Below are 18,621 nucleotides of genomic sequence, written 5' to 3' on the forward strand. Positions count from 1 at the left end.
TCTAAAATGGAAAATATATTTAATACATATGAAGTCACTTTTACTCGAGATGAATATCATATGTATAAAGTAAAATCTAATATGAAATATTGGCAGAATCAATTAAATTTTGCTGTTTATTGTGCAACAACTGGTTGTGGTATAAGTTGGAATGATCATTTAAATAACTTAGATAAAAATTTGAATTATTCTGATTTAAAATTAATTCGCACAATATTTAGATTTCACACGTATTTTCAAATCAGAATAATATTAAATGAATTAGAATGTCCTTTGCCCGGATCTAAATATTTTAAAGAATTGGACAATAATATTAATCTATCTAAGTTCTATAAAATATGTAATGAATTTAATATAAATATTAATTCCGATTTTAGAGCGCATGGTAAATTGCAAGGTATTGGTGAACAGTATGAAATAAAAAGAATTGATTATATGCATAGAATTGGAGCTTATCATAATTATAAAATTGATAATAATAATGGTTGGATTAATTTCATTTTAGAAAATAGTGAAGGTTTTACAAAATCAGACATACAAAGAATAAATCATTCAATTAGAACTTATTTAATTTGTATTCTAGGTGCACAGGATGAAACAAGATCACCAATAGTTGGAAATGATAACACTTCATTCGATGCGCAGAAACAGTTCAAAGTATTATTTGAAGATTCCATTCATAATGATAAAAATAGATCGATTCCAGAAAACATTGTAAGATATCAAAATTATTTAGATAAATCACATATTAGATTAAATTATTGTATAGGCCCTAATCTATTAATTATTTCTAATGATTTAGTATAAAAGATGGGAAATATAATTGGTTATAATAATCTAATTAAGACTGCAACAATAAATAATTTATTTGGATTGAATGATATAAATAAAAAGATTATTACTGCTCCAAATTAATGGAAGGTGAAAAAAAATAAAAAACACATTCAATCAACAGAAACTAAAACTAAGAATATAATATTAAATAATGATTCTAAAATAAAAGATTACAATACTACAGCAGATATAAAAAACTGATAATATTCAACATGACATAATTAAACTAAATGATGATAATAAATCCTAATGAAAATGCTAAATAAGCTATAACTTGTATAGGAATTGTAATCGGAGGAATATTATATTTTAAATTTTAATTTTTTATTATATAAATGGAAGAAGATATTCCAATGGATACTTTTGGTGACGCCCCCGGTATAAGTGATGAACCACAACCTGATTTTAATGAAACTAATATTGATAATGATGATGGATCAGAATATAATACTTATTTTGGTGAAGATGATTCTAGTGGGCCTATATTATATGATTATGATGAATTTAAATATGATACTGTAACAAGTGAAAAATTAATAGATTAATTAAGAACCCGCGATGAGATAATAATTAAAACTAGACCAGAAAGAAAAGATTTAATTAATAGATTAGAAAGAAAAGAAAACCCTGTATTGAAAAAAGAATTATTATACATAAAACATGGTGTAACAAATACAGTTATTGAAGAACTATTACCAAAAAATGTAACATATAACATTGAACCAGAAGATATTTCAGAACAAATTAGAAAAGATGATCCACATTTCATGAATAACTTAGAATTTAAAAATGATTCATTGTTTTATAAAGTTGAATTAAATAACGAAACTGTATCAATTCAATTATCTAAAATGGGACAAGAAGATCTGTACCATCCTGAAATGCGAGCAAGATCTACAATTGAAGGTTCAAAAGGCGGTAGAGAATTTCTCAGAATTATATGGAATGCACTCGATAGAATAAATGAAGAAGAACCAATTCCTAATATTGATATTAACAAATAAATCCAAATCCAAATCCTACTGATGTTGATCCAGAAATGGAAGAGTATGCAGATCGATTAGATAGATTAAGATCTTCAACACCCGAAACATCGAGAAGAGATATTCAACCAATTGATAATGATTCAAGGCAATTACAATTAGTAAAACATTTTGATAGCATGTTAGATACAGTTCATTCATTTGAAGAAGAGATCAATAGTGTTTTAGATACACCCGGTACTGAAACTGGAATAAATCGAATACAATCTTTACTAGAAAAAGGATTATTTGATTTAACCGATGATGAATTAGAAGCATTTCCTAAACAAGCACGTAGAGAAATTAAAGGTATGCAGGAATCAGCTGATAAAATTGCGCATGAAAAAAGTAAAAGAGATATTAAAATTAGATTTTTAGAAAAAGAATTAACTGATAAAAATAAAGAAATAGAACAATTAAAGTCTGATTTAGATCATCAAGTAATTGATGAAATAGAATATAGGCAAAAAGAATTACGTTTAGAAAAATAAAAAAGATGATTTAAAATATAACAGAATTACAAAAAGAAGAAATTAAATTATTATTAAAATCATATGATTATAATATTAATAGATTAAAAATTATTTTCAAAGATTTGTTGATTAAACCAAATTCTGAAATATCGTTAAAAGATAGAATAAAATTATTATTTACGTTAGAAGGTATAACAATTCTTTCAATTCTAACAGCTGTAACTATCGTGTTTACAACAATTGGTTTAGCTATATCAAATTCACTGAAATCTACTCCTACTCCCAATAAACCGGATAAACCTCCGAGTAATAATTCTATACAAGATAAAGTTAAGGATGGTTTAAAAAAATTAGCAAAATATTTATGGGAACTATCTAAAAAATCTGCTGCAGCTTCACCCGGAGTCATTGCATCAATTGTTAGTTTTATATTGAAATCTGCAGGAAACATTATTAACTTTGCTGCTGAACATATTATTTTATTTTTAATTACAGTTGGAAGTGCAATTATTTTTGGGTGAGTGAATATGAAAAAAAAAAAATAATTTATCTAATACTAAGTTAGTATTAGATAAAACAACTGTTTTATAGTATAAACTGAGAATGAAAATAAACCTGTAAGCATAATAATTGATTTAATATTCTGTTGATTTTTATATATTAGATGTAATAAGTTTAATATATTTTCACTCATTTTTATAGTCAAAATATATGAAATTAAAAGATGCTGTTTTAATCCTCTAAATCATTTTCTAAATTAACTTTTTTATTCTTTTTATTTCTGTGATTGTTTCCATTTAACTTCTTTAATTTTTTACTCAATTTATTATTTTCATTCATCAAATCCTTACTAATATTCTCATAGTATAAATAAAGCGCAGCCAATATTAATCCTCCTGCTACAAGATAATGTTTCAAATCACTTTTCCCAGTTGGAATGAAACCATCCATTTATTTAAGAGAAAAATTAAACAGTTTATAAAATGTTAAATATTTATATGTTTCAATTCAAATAACAATTAAACTTACTACTAATTCTTTATGCCGCTGAGAATTATATTTTTGCTTGTGCGTAATCAATTTTATCACCTGATATTCTGTTATATTATTCTTGATCATTTCTTTATCGAAAAATTCATTTGATATGTAAATATTTTCATCATTATGAATTAAAATTAGATGGCGCAATTTATTTCTAAAATATCTAGGATTAATGAAATCAATATTATATTCAGAATTATCTTTCAATAGTTCTAAACGCTCGCATTGCTTAATTCTCATATTGTTAAGTTTCATTTTTCTTAAATAATCAGATTCTTTACGTATATCACATACATTTATGAAATCATTAGAATTTATCTTTAAATATTCAGTATATTTTTTCATCAATTCAAAATCCATTTTATCAATTATTTCAAAATGATCGTGTGTTATCTTCTTTACTTGGAAAATAGGTTTTTCTAATTTTGATAAAATAAAGTGTCTATCAGGGCTATGAACGCCTATTTTTAACTTTTTGATGATTTTTTCTATCAAAGACAATTCAAAATAATTATTATTTAATACGTCTAATTGTAATGTTTTTATCAATAATTCTCTTAAATCAGTAGTAGTTTCATAAAAACCTTGATCTGTTAAAAGATAACTGAAATAAAGATCTGTTATACATTTACATTGAGTTGAAAAACCTCTAATTTCAAAAATTGTATTATTGTCAATTCCAGATATTTTAGGAGTATAATCATTTAATTTTACTTCAGGAATTATTTCAAGTTTTTTAAATTCTGTCTCAAACAATTCATTATCAATATCTAATTGTTGCTTTAATTCATTACAAATTTTATTTCTATTTTCATCTATATCTTCTTGTAATTGTTTAAGTTCTTTCATTTCTTCTAACTTTTTAAATTCACTTTTAGATAATAATTTTAAATCAAAATCTTCTTCAATATCAAGTGCATCTAATTTATAAAAAGCTTTAGATTTTATATTGTATCTCTTTTTTAAAGTTGTAAAACTAATTCCTGTTTCACGTAATTTAAATCTAAATATAAATTTATTCAATACTGTAAACATTGAATTAGTTGAAGATATAACAGTTGCTCCTTCAGTTTTAATATATTTTTTTGCTTCAATAATGAATTCTGATTTATCATCATTTTGATTAATTGTTAGGTATAAACATGGGATATTCTTAATTGTAAACATTGATAAAATAAGTAAAAAGGAGGACTCTTCAATATTTTTACTTATCCTAGATTTATATCCTATAAATTTCCTTGCTAATAAATCACCATAATAACAGAAATAAAAGCATTTTTCAATCAAATCATAAATACATACAGTCTGTTGAACCTCATCAAATAATGATTTAAGTTGTAAATATGTAGGTGAATAGTAAATATTTTCTTTTTTTAAGTATTGTTTTATTTTTTCCATCACTTTTAATCCTCTTTTAAATGAAATACTTGTTATTTCAATTCTAATCAATCCTGTTTCAATTGATTTTTCAAATGATTCTTTTAACCTCTCTTGATAGCAATTTATGTAACTCATTAAATTTGAACCGAAATTTATATTTACACCAGGAGATTTGAATTGACATGCTGTTTTATTATAGATCTTTATTTTATCATCCTTATGTAATGCTGAAACACAACTATTGGAAAATTCTTTTAGAACTTTATATTTTCTATTTTCGAACATTGATTTTATTTCATCTGAATTAAATGATCCTTTAAAATCTTGTGTCACATCTACATCTAATATATTGTAATTTTTTTCATTTAATAATTTTTCAATATTATCCATTTTCTGTATTAATTCATTTAAATTTTGATTGCATAATGAAATTTTAAATACAGCAATATAATCTGTTAATTTTAATTCTTGATTAATTCTACTTAATATATATGATTTTGAATTATCATCATGAATTGTTAAAACACGTGTAATTTTTATAGCTAAGTTATCCAATATAATATCTCCTTGATTAAAACATTCTTTAATTTCATAATGTGTTATCTTTCTCTGATTAATGTTTAGAAAAGTTGTTCTATTTTCTTTTATAATTTCTTTTTCTAACATGATTTTATATAGCATTATATTATCGCAAAATATATCTGATGTTTCAATTAATTCATTATTTTCAGATTTATAATACTTATTTATATTTACTCTTGAAATATCTGCTAAATTATTGTTAACAGTTAAATAATATAATATTGAATTTATATATTTATTACTCATGTCTTTCGCGGGAACTTTAATTAATCTTGTGCACATTTATATATCAAATTTTTATCAAAATAGGTTAAAATTCAAAAAGAGTTAGAGTTCGCTGAAACCTTACGCTTTAAAATATTTTTTTACCCTTATTGGGGATTTATCTATATCGATATTACATGTTGGGCAGTAGTACTTATTTGCTTCCATTTTAATACTATATTTTTTATTAAAATTGATTTTAAAAGTTCAATGATTTAAATGTTATTCATATATATGAATATTTTAAGAGTAATAGGGGTAATAGGCTTTCGGGTTAAAGGTTGAACGGGCGGGTGAGTAAAAAATGAAAAACATAAAAATAATAACAATTTCTACTTGAATTAGGAGTGAAACTCATAAAAATGAAAAATAAATTCGAGCGTGTGAGAATTTATTTTTCATTTTTATGAGTTTCGCGAGTAATTCAAGTAGAAATTGTTATTATTTTTATGTTTTTCATTTTTTACGAGCTCGACCGTTCGACCTTTGATCTGAAAGCCTATTACCCCTATTACTCTTGTGGATTTGATATGTTGGTTGATTTTGTAACCATAATTTTAACTCACTATATTTTATATCACCATTTTCTTTATCAGATTTAATTTCATCCCATAATTCTGAAACACTAGGATATGATACTTCACTTTCTGAGTTGTAATATAAATCTCTTAAATAGTGTTCTTTTTTCATCTTATTTTAATCCATTAATAATAATTTAGATTTAGTTTCAATGACTTTATGATTTGACTTATTTTCTGGTATAATAGGTTTATTATCATTGGAATCATCTTTATCATCAGATTTGAATTTTGATTTATATATTACACCAGAGAATATAATAATTGTGATTAACCCAATTGTAATATATAAGTAATTATGAGATTCAGCACAGCTGAATCTATCAGATGAATTATTATTTGAATTAATATCAGATAAAGTCTGTGACTCATGTATATCAGTTAATTTCTTTTTCTTAGCTTTTTTTAATTCTGCAGATCTTTTACCTAATTCTCTTGCCCATTTAATTTGTTTCTCGGATCTCGGATCTTCTTCTTAACGCCATCACTCATTTATTTTAGTTAATTTTTGTTCTGATTCATTTTCTGTTTCACCGTTTGGGTGTCGTACGGCGCCATCTGTTTCATTCTTACCTGATTTATATTCCATAGGCTTGATATTCGAAAATGTTATGACACCAGTAGAAATTAATGTCATAACCGATCCTAATTGGAATGAAGCATAACCAACCCATTTTTGTAATTCAGTCATAACTAAGTAGTCATTTTTCAAATCACTATATAATTTATTTTCATCATCAATTGACATTAACCGGTTACATAATTTAGAATAACATTTGACAATACCATCTGAAATAGAATCATTTATTCTAGCTAATCTTGACTCATCATAAATCTTAAAATATTTTATTACTTTATCTGGTTTCATAGAGTCTAATTCTTGAAAAGTAATGATCTTAGTTAAAAATTGTTTACACTTTCCGCTAGCAATTAATAATTCAAGATGGTGATTACAATATAAGTAGTATTCATAATCAATATTACAATTAATATTATTTTCAATTTTGGTCGGAATATCCTTATTGATCCGCAGCAAGATTTCGTAGTAGCTAAAAAAATGTTTGTAATGTTGATTTCCTGAATGCGTTGGTGGTTATTAATGGTTTCAGACAACAAACGAAGTAAGATGTAGTAAGCAGGTTGTTGTTTGATGCTTTGATCTATCAGCGCTGACCATAAATCAGCCTGGTGTAAAAATAATTCTTTCTCGGTTCTTCTGCTGCGTTATCTGGCAAACATTCAGAAATCTTTTTATAAACTTAAGAATAGACGGAACCGTATTTGGTCGGAACAATGGGTTGCATTAGTTATGCGGCTGGTGGAAGAATCACGCTGTTACTTCATGATACTCCCGACTACTTTCTATAAAAAGAAAAACGGAAGTATGGGGAGACATTTTTGCTTTATCCCGTATCGTAATCAAATTTATTTAGTATAATAGTTATAGTATGATTTTAAGAAAGATAATGGATCATAATGAAGTTCCGAATCAAAAGTATTTATAATGATTCAAAAAGAAATAATCAGTGGTACCGTAATTTGAGATAAATACTAAGTTTCGAAAATATATTTAATTTGAATATCCCAGATGTTAATTGAGAACAAAGTCTCTATAATCGCTAAAGTTTTAAGAAAATTAATTTGTGTTAAATGATAATACTAGCTCTCTAAAGTTTCTCTTGTTGTATACGTCTGTTGATAACTCGCAGAGAATAGCTGTTTTCTCAACGATGATAAGCAAGGAGTGAGTAAATCATTCCGCGTCATGACAGGAGGGTTGGAAGGAAAAAGTTAGTTCAGCAAATCAGTTTTGAAAATAATTTTAGATCAGCGAATCATTACAGCTAAATTCTATATGACAAAAAACAGTCATGACCGTTACGTTGCTGCTCCTTGCCAAAAGTCGAGTGGGAGAGTCGGTATTTTAAGAATGCCGATTCTTTCTATAAAAGGGACCCGCATCTTGAGAGAGCAGACACTCGGTAGACACTCGGGAGACACTCAAAAGACACTCGTAGATACTTGTTAAAAGCTGGTCTTGGACTTGATTCAGGATGGGTTACCAACAGTAGATTGCAATAGGAGGTTAGAGCTAGGATCTGGATTGTGTTAAACTGGAGAGCTGTGTTTAAAAATATTAAGGTAAATAAATTCATCTTGTATTGTTATATCCATTCAAAATTTCCGGTATTCTAGTTTTACTTGGGTTTGTGCGCGGACACGTTCTCTCGCCAGGGACCGATTATTGCTTTTATTAATTAACGACTAAGGAGAGGATTGTGACCGGCGTATCATTATTATCACTAATGCCAAAATCATCTAATGTTTTTTCAATGTCGGTATTATTCTTATTCGATTTCTTTGACATTTATATTAGAGAAAAAAGCGAGAAAAAAAATATTATAAGTATTATAAAATGATACTAGATAGTTAAGGTTAAAGAATTCTAGTATTAGTTATTGTTTTTTTAGTATTTTTTATTTGTGATATAAAGTATTCTCCTTTTGAAAAGAAATGCAAAAGAAAATATTAGAAATTAAAATACATGTAGAAATAATGGATAGTTGAAGGTATGTAATTTTTATTATATTTTATTTGAGATATATTAATCTTTAACCACTTCTTAAAGACTCAACGTATTGTTCATTATTTGGATCATTATTCCATTGATTAATAAATTTCTTTGCCTTTGTTAACTGGTCTAAATATAACTGTAAATCTAGTTTGTCATGTTTGATTTTATTTTCTTTCTTTTCAAGAGGTCTTAGATTCTTCCAATTCCAAATTAGTTTTTTATTGTATTCATCCTTCATGTTAAATTTAGATAAAGGCAGCACATGATCAATATGAAAATAACTGCCATAATTATTTATATTCATTTTATCATCGAATTGAAATATTATCCATGATTTTAGAAATTCATCTGAACAACCCAATAAACTAGATAGTGTTTCTGAGTGTTTGCCTTTACTAAATAAATTTGATAATCTAATTCTCAAACATTTTTTCAATTTAAAATTAAAATCTGTTTGATATCTGTCTTTATGATATTTATTTTGATACTCATTATAATGTTTTCTATTATTTTCTCGATATTGTTTATCTTTTTCTTTACATTTTTCAGTATTATTTATATAATATTTTTTACTATGTTGCTTTTGACAGCTTTTACAACTAACTTGCTTACCATCTTTAGAATATTTATCTTTATAATATTCTGATAATGATTTATTTATTTTACACTTCAAACATTTCTTATTGTTTATATTGATAGTTTGTGTACTTTTCATTTATATATCAAATTTTTATTAAAATTGATTAACATTTTAGAATCCTCTTCCATTTCTTCGACTAACGTCATCCTTTTTCATTCCTCGCTGCTTTGATAAGTCGTTTCGATTCCTTGATATCTAAATCATACCAGTTACAATATCCGTGTCGCATGCGGATATCAATGTCCGATTTTGCTTAATACGCATGCGCTAATCATAATTATATATTTATTATGCAAATAGAAACAACCGAACACAGAAAATTCAAACGCATTCGTATTAAGCAAATGCAGACATCAATGTCCGGTTTTGCTTAATACGCATGCGCAATTCATAATTATATATTTATTATGCAAATAGAAACAACCGAACACAGAAAATTCACCAAGCAGATTTACAAAATACATTTACAAGTATGTTCGGTCGTTTCATCCAATACATCATTTGATTTCTATATATAAAATCTATAATTACAAACATTTTTTCAATTTCCGGTAAATATTTAACTACATCAACAAATTTTAAACTTAATCATTGGAATTTTTGGAGTAAGTCTAAATGTTTTTGAAATTCTTATATAGTTTCTTCGTCGATCTTTTGTTATTCTTGTGGTTCTACGCCAATTTCTATTGGTTCGATATCCATTGCTGTCGATTCCTCAGAAAGAGTATCTTGAGTTTCTCTATCGCTTCTTGATGCGTGTGACATTTTATTAATCTAAAAGATATTAGTGGTAACTCTAATTATCTAAAAGATATACTAAATACACTTAAATATATTTAAAGGTTTCATATTTAGTAGCCCCAATAACAACAAAAACAGTACTTACATTTAGATTTAGAACTGTAAACCTTAACTCCGAATTGTGTTTCGATAGATAAATCCTAAACGTTCTGTATACACCATCTATTCAGTCCGGGCGCGCCTTCCAGAATGATCTTATGCGTCTGCGGTTTTATATACTCAACAGGCGCCGTGTGTCACTATGGCAACTATAGCAACAGGTGTTTTTGTAAAAATAAGAGACATGTATTAGGCCTATATTATATTTATTTTACATGTTGAACAGTAGTACTTCTTATTTGCTTACATTTTAATATCAAATTTTTTATTAAAATTGATTTTAGAAGTTATTCATATATTTTATTCATATATATGAATATTTTAAGAGTAATAGGGATAATGGGGTTTCAGGTTAAAGGTTGACGGGGCGAATGAGTAAAAAATGAAAAATAAATTCGAGCGTGCGAGAATTTATTTTTCATTTTTTATGAGCTCGACCGTTCGACCTTTGGCCTGAACCCCCATTATCCCTATTACTACTACAAACACGCAGGAAATGGTTCGATGTTAAAGATAATATTTCTGTAGGCGACTTGGTGATAATCCTGGATGATAAGAGTCCATCGCTGTGAATGGCCAATGGCGCGTATCCTGGCAGTGTTCCCCGGAGCTGATGGGTTAGTCCGTCGCGTCAAAGTGAAAACTGGGAAAGGTGAATATGACCGAGCAATTAGTAAATACGTTCGCCTCGAATCAACTTAAAGCGTTCGTGCAATGGAAGTACGATTTAATCCGTAGGACATACCCCTAAATTTGTCCGCGTTTTAGTAGTTACCTTTCGTTTTCGTAGGATTTATAATTAAAATAATTCATTTGATTAAACGATATAGTTCTGTTTAAATTGGTGGGTAATGTAATGTGTGTATGTATAGTTTAGTTATTTCAGTTCTGATCTGAATTTTAAGTCGACTCGCCTTGTATACAGATTTAGAAATTCTGACGTATGTATTTTCACGCTTTGTGAGTTTAAAGCTTAGTTGAGGTACAAAAGTCGAAATGTGCGCTTTTTGGGTGTCAGTCCATTCTGTAAGTCGGCAGGACGAGTGTCGTTCGCTCTGGAATAAATCTTTGCAGGAATAATGTGTTGTTAATTTTGTAATGTATCTAGGCGTTTGTCGACTTTTTGTGTAAATTTCTGTCAAGATTCAAGGATTTGAAAGCTCGTAGTTTACATTTTTGCAGCCAATTTCAGGATAAGTTTCGACTTATTTCTCTTTATAATTTGTCAACATTTATTTGCTGTAAGAGCGCTTAAATTTATCGTCTTTTCCGCATACTTCATAAACTTGAAACTTGTTCATTTATATATGAATTTCGTAGCTAGTTTGCATATTAATTAAGCATGTTGATTATGGCTTGTAAGCCCTGGAGTATTTGCGTAAACTTAGTATGTTTACAATTTGTATTTTGTAGAAACCGTGTATCATCGTCGAATTAAAACTGAATATATCTAAACACGCGTTTACTCTGTTCCTTACGTCTCGTTTCGACCATCCAATATAGAGATAGTGATTTAATACTTTCTAAAAGTTACAATGATTTGATTAACTTAAGAATTGAAAACAGACAATTATATTATTTAAATTTTGATAATAAACAAATTATCTATAATGAAAATTCATCAAATATTGGTATTCAATGTGATTTAGATAGTGAAAAATCATTTAAAGATATTGCAGTTCAATGTAATTTAGATGGTGAATTTAGAAAATTCAATCCTAATGAAAATGTATTGTTATTGCGGGGGCAAATATTTAAAATCACATAAATCAAAGCATTATCAGACAATTAAACATACCAATTATGAAAGGAATAATAATTCTATATTGAAATAAGATTAAGCTGTATGAGTAATTCAATATAAGATATTTCAAATTACTTATTGGAATGGTTATACATACATTTATATCAACTGCTCACTAGAGCAGTAACATGTTCAGCAGTAACGTGTATTCAACTGTGTTTAACTGTATTAAACTGTATTTAATTGCATTACATCTGTACGTCATGCTCAGTACACATCATGTGATATTTCACTATACATATCGATATGTAAAGGGTAGAGGGGAGTCACTTTGAGAACTACTTAAATGTCAACACCGAGTCCTACTGCTAGTCACTTCTTTCTGGAGAAAAGGTATTGACATAATGGTCCCTCGAGCCGAGAAAGAGATCAAAACTTCTTAGAAGAAGCCAGAGAATCAGAGAACAATGGCGGAGAATTCAGCTACCGAAAAATCAGGAGCTGGTGTACAACTTTCGACGTTCAGCAAACAGAAGAGTTGTGAACGCTCTTACCTCTGCATGTGATACAGCTATCAGGGAACACGACTTACTAAAGGCTAGTATTAATTTGAACAATCTCAAACGCAAATTCAGCCAGTTAGAGATAATTGATGCCCATTTATTAGACGAGATCCATTCTGATAATGAAATAGAACAATTTATTTTGGAAGCTGAAGATTATTTGAACAATTTGAATCCTCAGTGAATATAAAAGGCGCTGGAAAGGTGAATACTCGTTAAATTTGCGCGAATATCAGAAATGTAAGGGAGTACGGAATTAGTCAAAAAGGCTTTGGTTTCAGGTTTATTTTCATTTTCAGTTTACTCATTAAAACAGACGTTAGAATTCTATGATAACTGCAAAATTAGATACGCCGAATTAAAAGATAATATCAATTATATTTCAGATAGATTGAATAATATTAAATACTGTGAAATATGTAATAAGAAGTATAAAGATAAAAAATCATTAAGGAATCATTGGTATATTCACGAGCTAAATGAAAAATTATATAATTCAAATGAAGCAATAAGTTAAATAAGTAAGTATTAGATAAAGTAACTTATTGTTTTTTTATTTAAATCTTTTTGATTTCTATTCACGCTATTGGTTAAAAAGAATTGACTAGATTTAAAAAGAAATTAAATAAATTTAACTGCTAATATTATTCTTGTATTATCCTAGTCAAATGTAAAGAATTACAATATCATATTCGAATAAATTAAAAAAGGTTCTTAATTACTTCTGTGACTTAAATTTCAGAAATAAAGCATAATTTGTATTTAATACGTATCTTATACGTATTTGATACGTATTTAATACATTAATACCTAAAACCCTCCTTTTTAGTTAACTAATATTTTATATTTTCAGCCAATTTAATTCAATTCAGTCTATTGCTTAATTTGAATTATATAATTTATCAACCACTTAATGAAGATTCAATGTATTGTTCATTTTTTGGATCATTGTTAATGTTCCATAATTCAATAAATTTCTTTGCTTTATCCAGTTGATCCAAATACAGCTGTAAATCTAGTTTATTAAATCAAATATAATTTTCTACTTTTTCTAAAGGCCTTAGATTCTTCCAATTCCATATCAATTTATGGTTGTATTCATCATTCATGTTAAATTTAGATACCGGTAAAACATGATCTATTTGAAAATAATCTCCATAATTATCTATATTCATTTCATCATCGAATTGATAAACAATCCGGGATTTTAGAAATTCATCTGAACAACCCAACAAATTAGATAGTGTTTCCGAGTGTTTATCTTTACCGAACTTTTTTGATAATCTAGATCTTAAACGTTGTTTCAATTTGAAATAAAGATCTGTTCTACACCTTTCTTTATGATAATTATTTTGATACTCATTATAATGTTCTCTATTATTATCCCTCCATTCTGTCTTATATTCTGCTATATAATCTGGGTGATTTTCTCTCCATTGTTTATTCAATTCTTTACATTTTCTGGATTATTTGCTTGATATTGTTTAGTATTTAGTTTACTACAAGTTTTGCAATTATGTTGTAAACCATCTTTGCTAATATTACGTTTAAAATAATCTGTAAATGGCTTATTTATTTTATAATTAGAACATGTCTTCTGATATATATTAACAACAATATGCGTAATATTTATAGTTTGTGGCTGTTCCATTTATTATAGATATTTCTATTAAAATATCATTAAAAAACTTAATTTGAATTATATAATTTTTCATTTAGCTCGTGAATATATCTGTGATTCCATAATGATTTTTTATTTTTATACTTCTTATTGCATATTTCACAGCATTTAATATTATTCAATCTATCTGAAATATAATTGATATTATCTTTTAATTCGGCGTATCTAATTTTGCAGTTATCATAGAATTCTAACGTCTGTTTTAATGAGTAAACTGAAAATGAAAATAAACCTGAAACCATAATTATTAATTTCAGTTGCTCTTGATTTCTGTAAATAAGATGTAATAAATTTAATATATTTTCACTCATTTTTATAGTTTTAACTTTTTTATTCTTTTTATTTCTGTGATTGTTTCCATTGAATTGAATTGGATTGAATTTTCTAAATTCATCATCTAAATTACATTGAACTGCAATATCTTTAAATGATTTTTCATTATCTAAATCACATTGAATACCAATATTTGATGAATTTTCATTATGGATGATTTGTTTATTGTCAAAATTTAAATAATATAATTGTCTTTTTTCAATTCTTAAGTTAATCAAATCATTGTAACTTTTAGAAAGTATTAAATCACTATCTCTTTCATTTAAAGGAGTTTCAAGAATGTCAAGAAGAGTTTCATGTTTTCATCTAAATTACCTTTACAATTTAAAACTGTATTGAATATTTTAGGATTTTTAGCACCATTATCAAAAGTATCAATTAGTTCAGTAATTAAATATGTTTCATTTAATAATATTTGATCAATTATAGTAATATCATCAATTTTATATTGTCTTGCATACACCAAATTTGTTGCTGGGATATAATTTTTAATGTTAAACTGTGAAAAAAAGTTATTGGTTTCATTGATTTCGATTTTGAATTTGGGTTCTTCTTCTTCTTTCTTCATTTTTATAACAAGATTTTTATTAAAATGAATCTAACTCATTCAAATATAAATATTCAATGTTAAAATATGAATTATTTCTCACACTTTTATGTTTAAAAATTAAGAATCGTTAATTACTCGTTACTTTTAATATTTTTTTTAACTGTCCATTTATTTTACCTATTTTTTTATTCGAAATCAATGAAATTCATGTAAATAATATTCATTTATATGAAATTATTAGAAGTAATAGGGAATATGGGGGTTCAGGTCAAAGGTTGAAGGGGAGAGTAAGCTCGACCCTTCGACCTTTGGTATGAACCCCCATATTCCCTATTACTATTGTGGTTTGATGCCTTAGTGCAATTTAGGTAATGTTGAAACCATCCAGAAAAAGGAAGTGATATTGGAAAGATACAAAATGGCGACTTTTTGAATCGCAGAAGGGAGGGTTAGGGTTTAGGGTCTAGAGGGTCCAGGGGGTTAGGGGTAGGGTTAGGATGAGGCTATAAGTAGTTAGAAGTTGCGATTCCAGGCAACTTCAGCGATAGCGTTGGGGGTAAACGTTAAGCTAGCACTCTTGTGCTTGCGTGGTCGAATCCCAATTTTCGTAGATCTTAATTAATTTGTGGATGGTTTCAACATTACACAAATTACTAGGTTTGTAGTTCGAAGATGCGTCGTGCCGGACGGGACCCCAAAATAGCAAAGGGAACTTAAAGACCGAAGGAAAGGCATTAATTGTTGTAAGTATCGAATTAATCCGCTGATATTTACTCGGAATTCAAACAGCCTCTACGGAGTTGATACGGTACTTATCGACTTTTTAGGTAATTAGGGCTCAGCTTAGTCTGAATACCAGTCGTTGTTACCGGTTCCCTACAAACCAGTTGTTTGTTCAACGACGGCAAGGTACTAAACTAGGCTCGGCTGTTATAGTCATCCTGAAAGAACTTGGCCGAAGGGGGACATGCTTTCTTTATCAACCGTATGTGAAATATATTCAGTGAATTGTTGTGTTTATGATGATGTGAAAATGACTTAAGTCTGAATAAAGTTTATAAACTCCTTGTCAGTGTTTTGTGATATCAGATATTTGGATCCACCGCAGCATCTCTACTTATATTATCAATACAGATAGCAAGTTGAGACAAACTTGGGTAAGACCAGTAATTCAGATCAACTGGATATTCGCAATATTTTCCTCTCCTCATGAACCAGACATGATTTTTGCTTTTATTATACTAACAATAGAACCTGGATTGACTTTTCAATTCAAATCTCATCCGTTTTTCAAACTAACCATGATACAACAAATCATTCTGAGCATGTTGTGCTCATTCATTTTAATACGCATAACTTCTAATTCTTAAGAAATCCTCTGAGTTGTATCTCAGAAGAAAATCATCATCAGAACACACAAAATGACCTACAGTAGACAATCAACAGAATATTCGTAAATAGATAAGTATTTACTGTTCACAAGTTTTAAAAGACATTGAAGTGAAGTATTAGTGAAGTTACCTGTCGTATATTTTCACCACACTGAATTGACTGCTTATGTCCAGTATCACATTCACAATCATCAATCTTCTTAAGTGAACAAACAAATTGCCGTTGTCGTAGCCTCTGCAGGATGGATGGTGCTTGGTTTTTCCATCCCAGGTTCGTTGTTGTTGTTGTTGTCGATTGACGACAGTTCCTTTTGAGCAGGGTTGGTTTTGACGGGGTATGACTGCAGTTTAGGTGTCCCTAATAGTTGTACCTAAACTTACCATAACACTATTCTTTAATAACACTAGTGCCACCCAGTGGATAGGTGACCCAAACTGTAGTTAGACCCGGCATTCCTTTGCTTTAGAAGCGTTACTGGTAGTTTTAGTCGAGTTTCTTTCTTCATTGGTGTAAAAATCTACTTTAAAGAGGTCCACCATGGAAAGTAAATTGAGACACTCTAGAGGCGTCCATGTTACACGTTACGCGGAAGATGGCGAACGGGTTAAACCTGCTGATCTAATCTGACTGCGATTGCAGGTGGCGCACAATTGGACCTACGACAGTCTATCGCAGTCGTAGAGGCGTCGTAGAGACCGGCAACCAGTCTAATATGTTGGCGGTCTAATATGCTGTTTTGGAACTGACTATATCAGATGACTCAAAACCAGACCGTTCCGTCTACAGATAGTATAACGGATTAGCATTTTACATTAATATGTTGAATGACATATATATGGCACCCAGGATACAATTAAAGAGTATAGCATTAGGTATTGCAATAATTTGTTACCTGCAATATGTGGTTACATACTAGCGCCGTTCGTAAAAAATGTTTTTAGGACTGAATGTGTCTTAACATGTAGGCTTAATTGTCTCTGGTATTGATGCTTGAAAGTACCCTCTATATTAGTAATGTGACTATTGAATTCTGTTTATTATAATTACCGGTAAACAGTATATTTTAACTCACATTCAGACTGTAGAAATTATGATTCTAAGTAGTATTTTTTATTTAAACTTTTTGGTACGGTAGGGCCTACCCAGTGACTGTTGTTTGTCTGTTGTGCAAATCTATTTCACTGAAGCAAAAATAAATATATAAATAAATATATGCCAATATAGTTTTTCTTTTCTGTTTTCTCTTGTTTTTTCTTTCCCTAATTTACAAAGGCTTGCGTGGAATTTTGGGATTTGTAAGTCGCCTCCCTTCCCTCCAGGGAATGCCCTTTAAAAATCGGACCTTGTGTTCTATTGCCTCATTTTTTTGCAGTTGTTAGAAGATTGTCCCATTTCTTTTTTAACACTTTCTACATCTCTTTTTATATTGGGACTATGGTTGTTGATTGCAGCTGTTATTTTACACCATGCTTCCTTTTTATTTTGACTCGTCAGAATTGGTGACAACTTCCCTCTGATTATGCTTTTCACCTTTAAATACTCCTCCACAAGGATTTATTTCTCCTCATAGCTCCAATTAGGTAACCGTTTTTTCTGTGCCATGATTGCAACCCGTGCACTACAGCCGGTTTTTTTCTGGAATGATGGATATTTCTAACCCGGGTTTTTCCGAAACTAAGTCTGCAACAGTGTGTTTCATTGGCTATAACATTTTGCCACAAGTAGGCCAAGGATAAGAGTTATCCAAGAAGTTAGGATATCCTTAGCAAAGGAAATGCTTAAGATACTTTATGCATCATACTTAAAAGTCATCCTTAGGTAAGGAATTCCTTATCTATTTAAGGAAAGAATTTTCCTTAAGTTAAGGAAGTTTTATGCATACCGGGCCTGGTTTTCAGTCATCTGAAATAGCCAATTCCTTTTACATTAGCATGTTGAATGACATATGTATGGCGGACAATTCGACATTGTCTGCGCTGTCATCTACTGACTGTAGTGATTTTAAGGCCGCCGAGGATGCAATTAAAGAGTACAGCATTAGGTGTTGCAATAATTTGTTACCTGCAATA

Source organism: Tubulanus polymorphus, chromosome 5 (assembly GCF_964204645.1).
Source record: "Tubulanus polymorphus chromosome 5, tnTubPoly1.2, whole genome shotgun sequence".
Classification (NCBI taxonomy): Eukaryota; Metazoa; Nemertea; class Palaeonemertea; order Tubulaniformes; family Tubulanidae; genus Tubulanus; species Tubulanus polymorphus.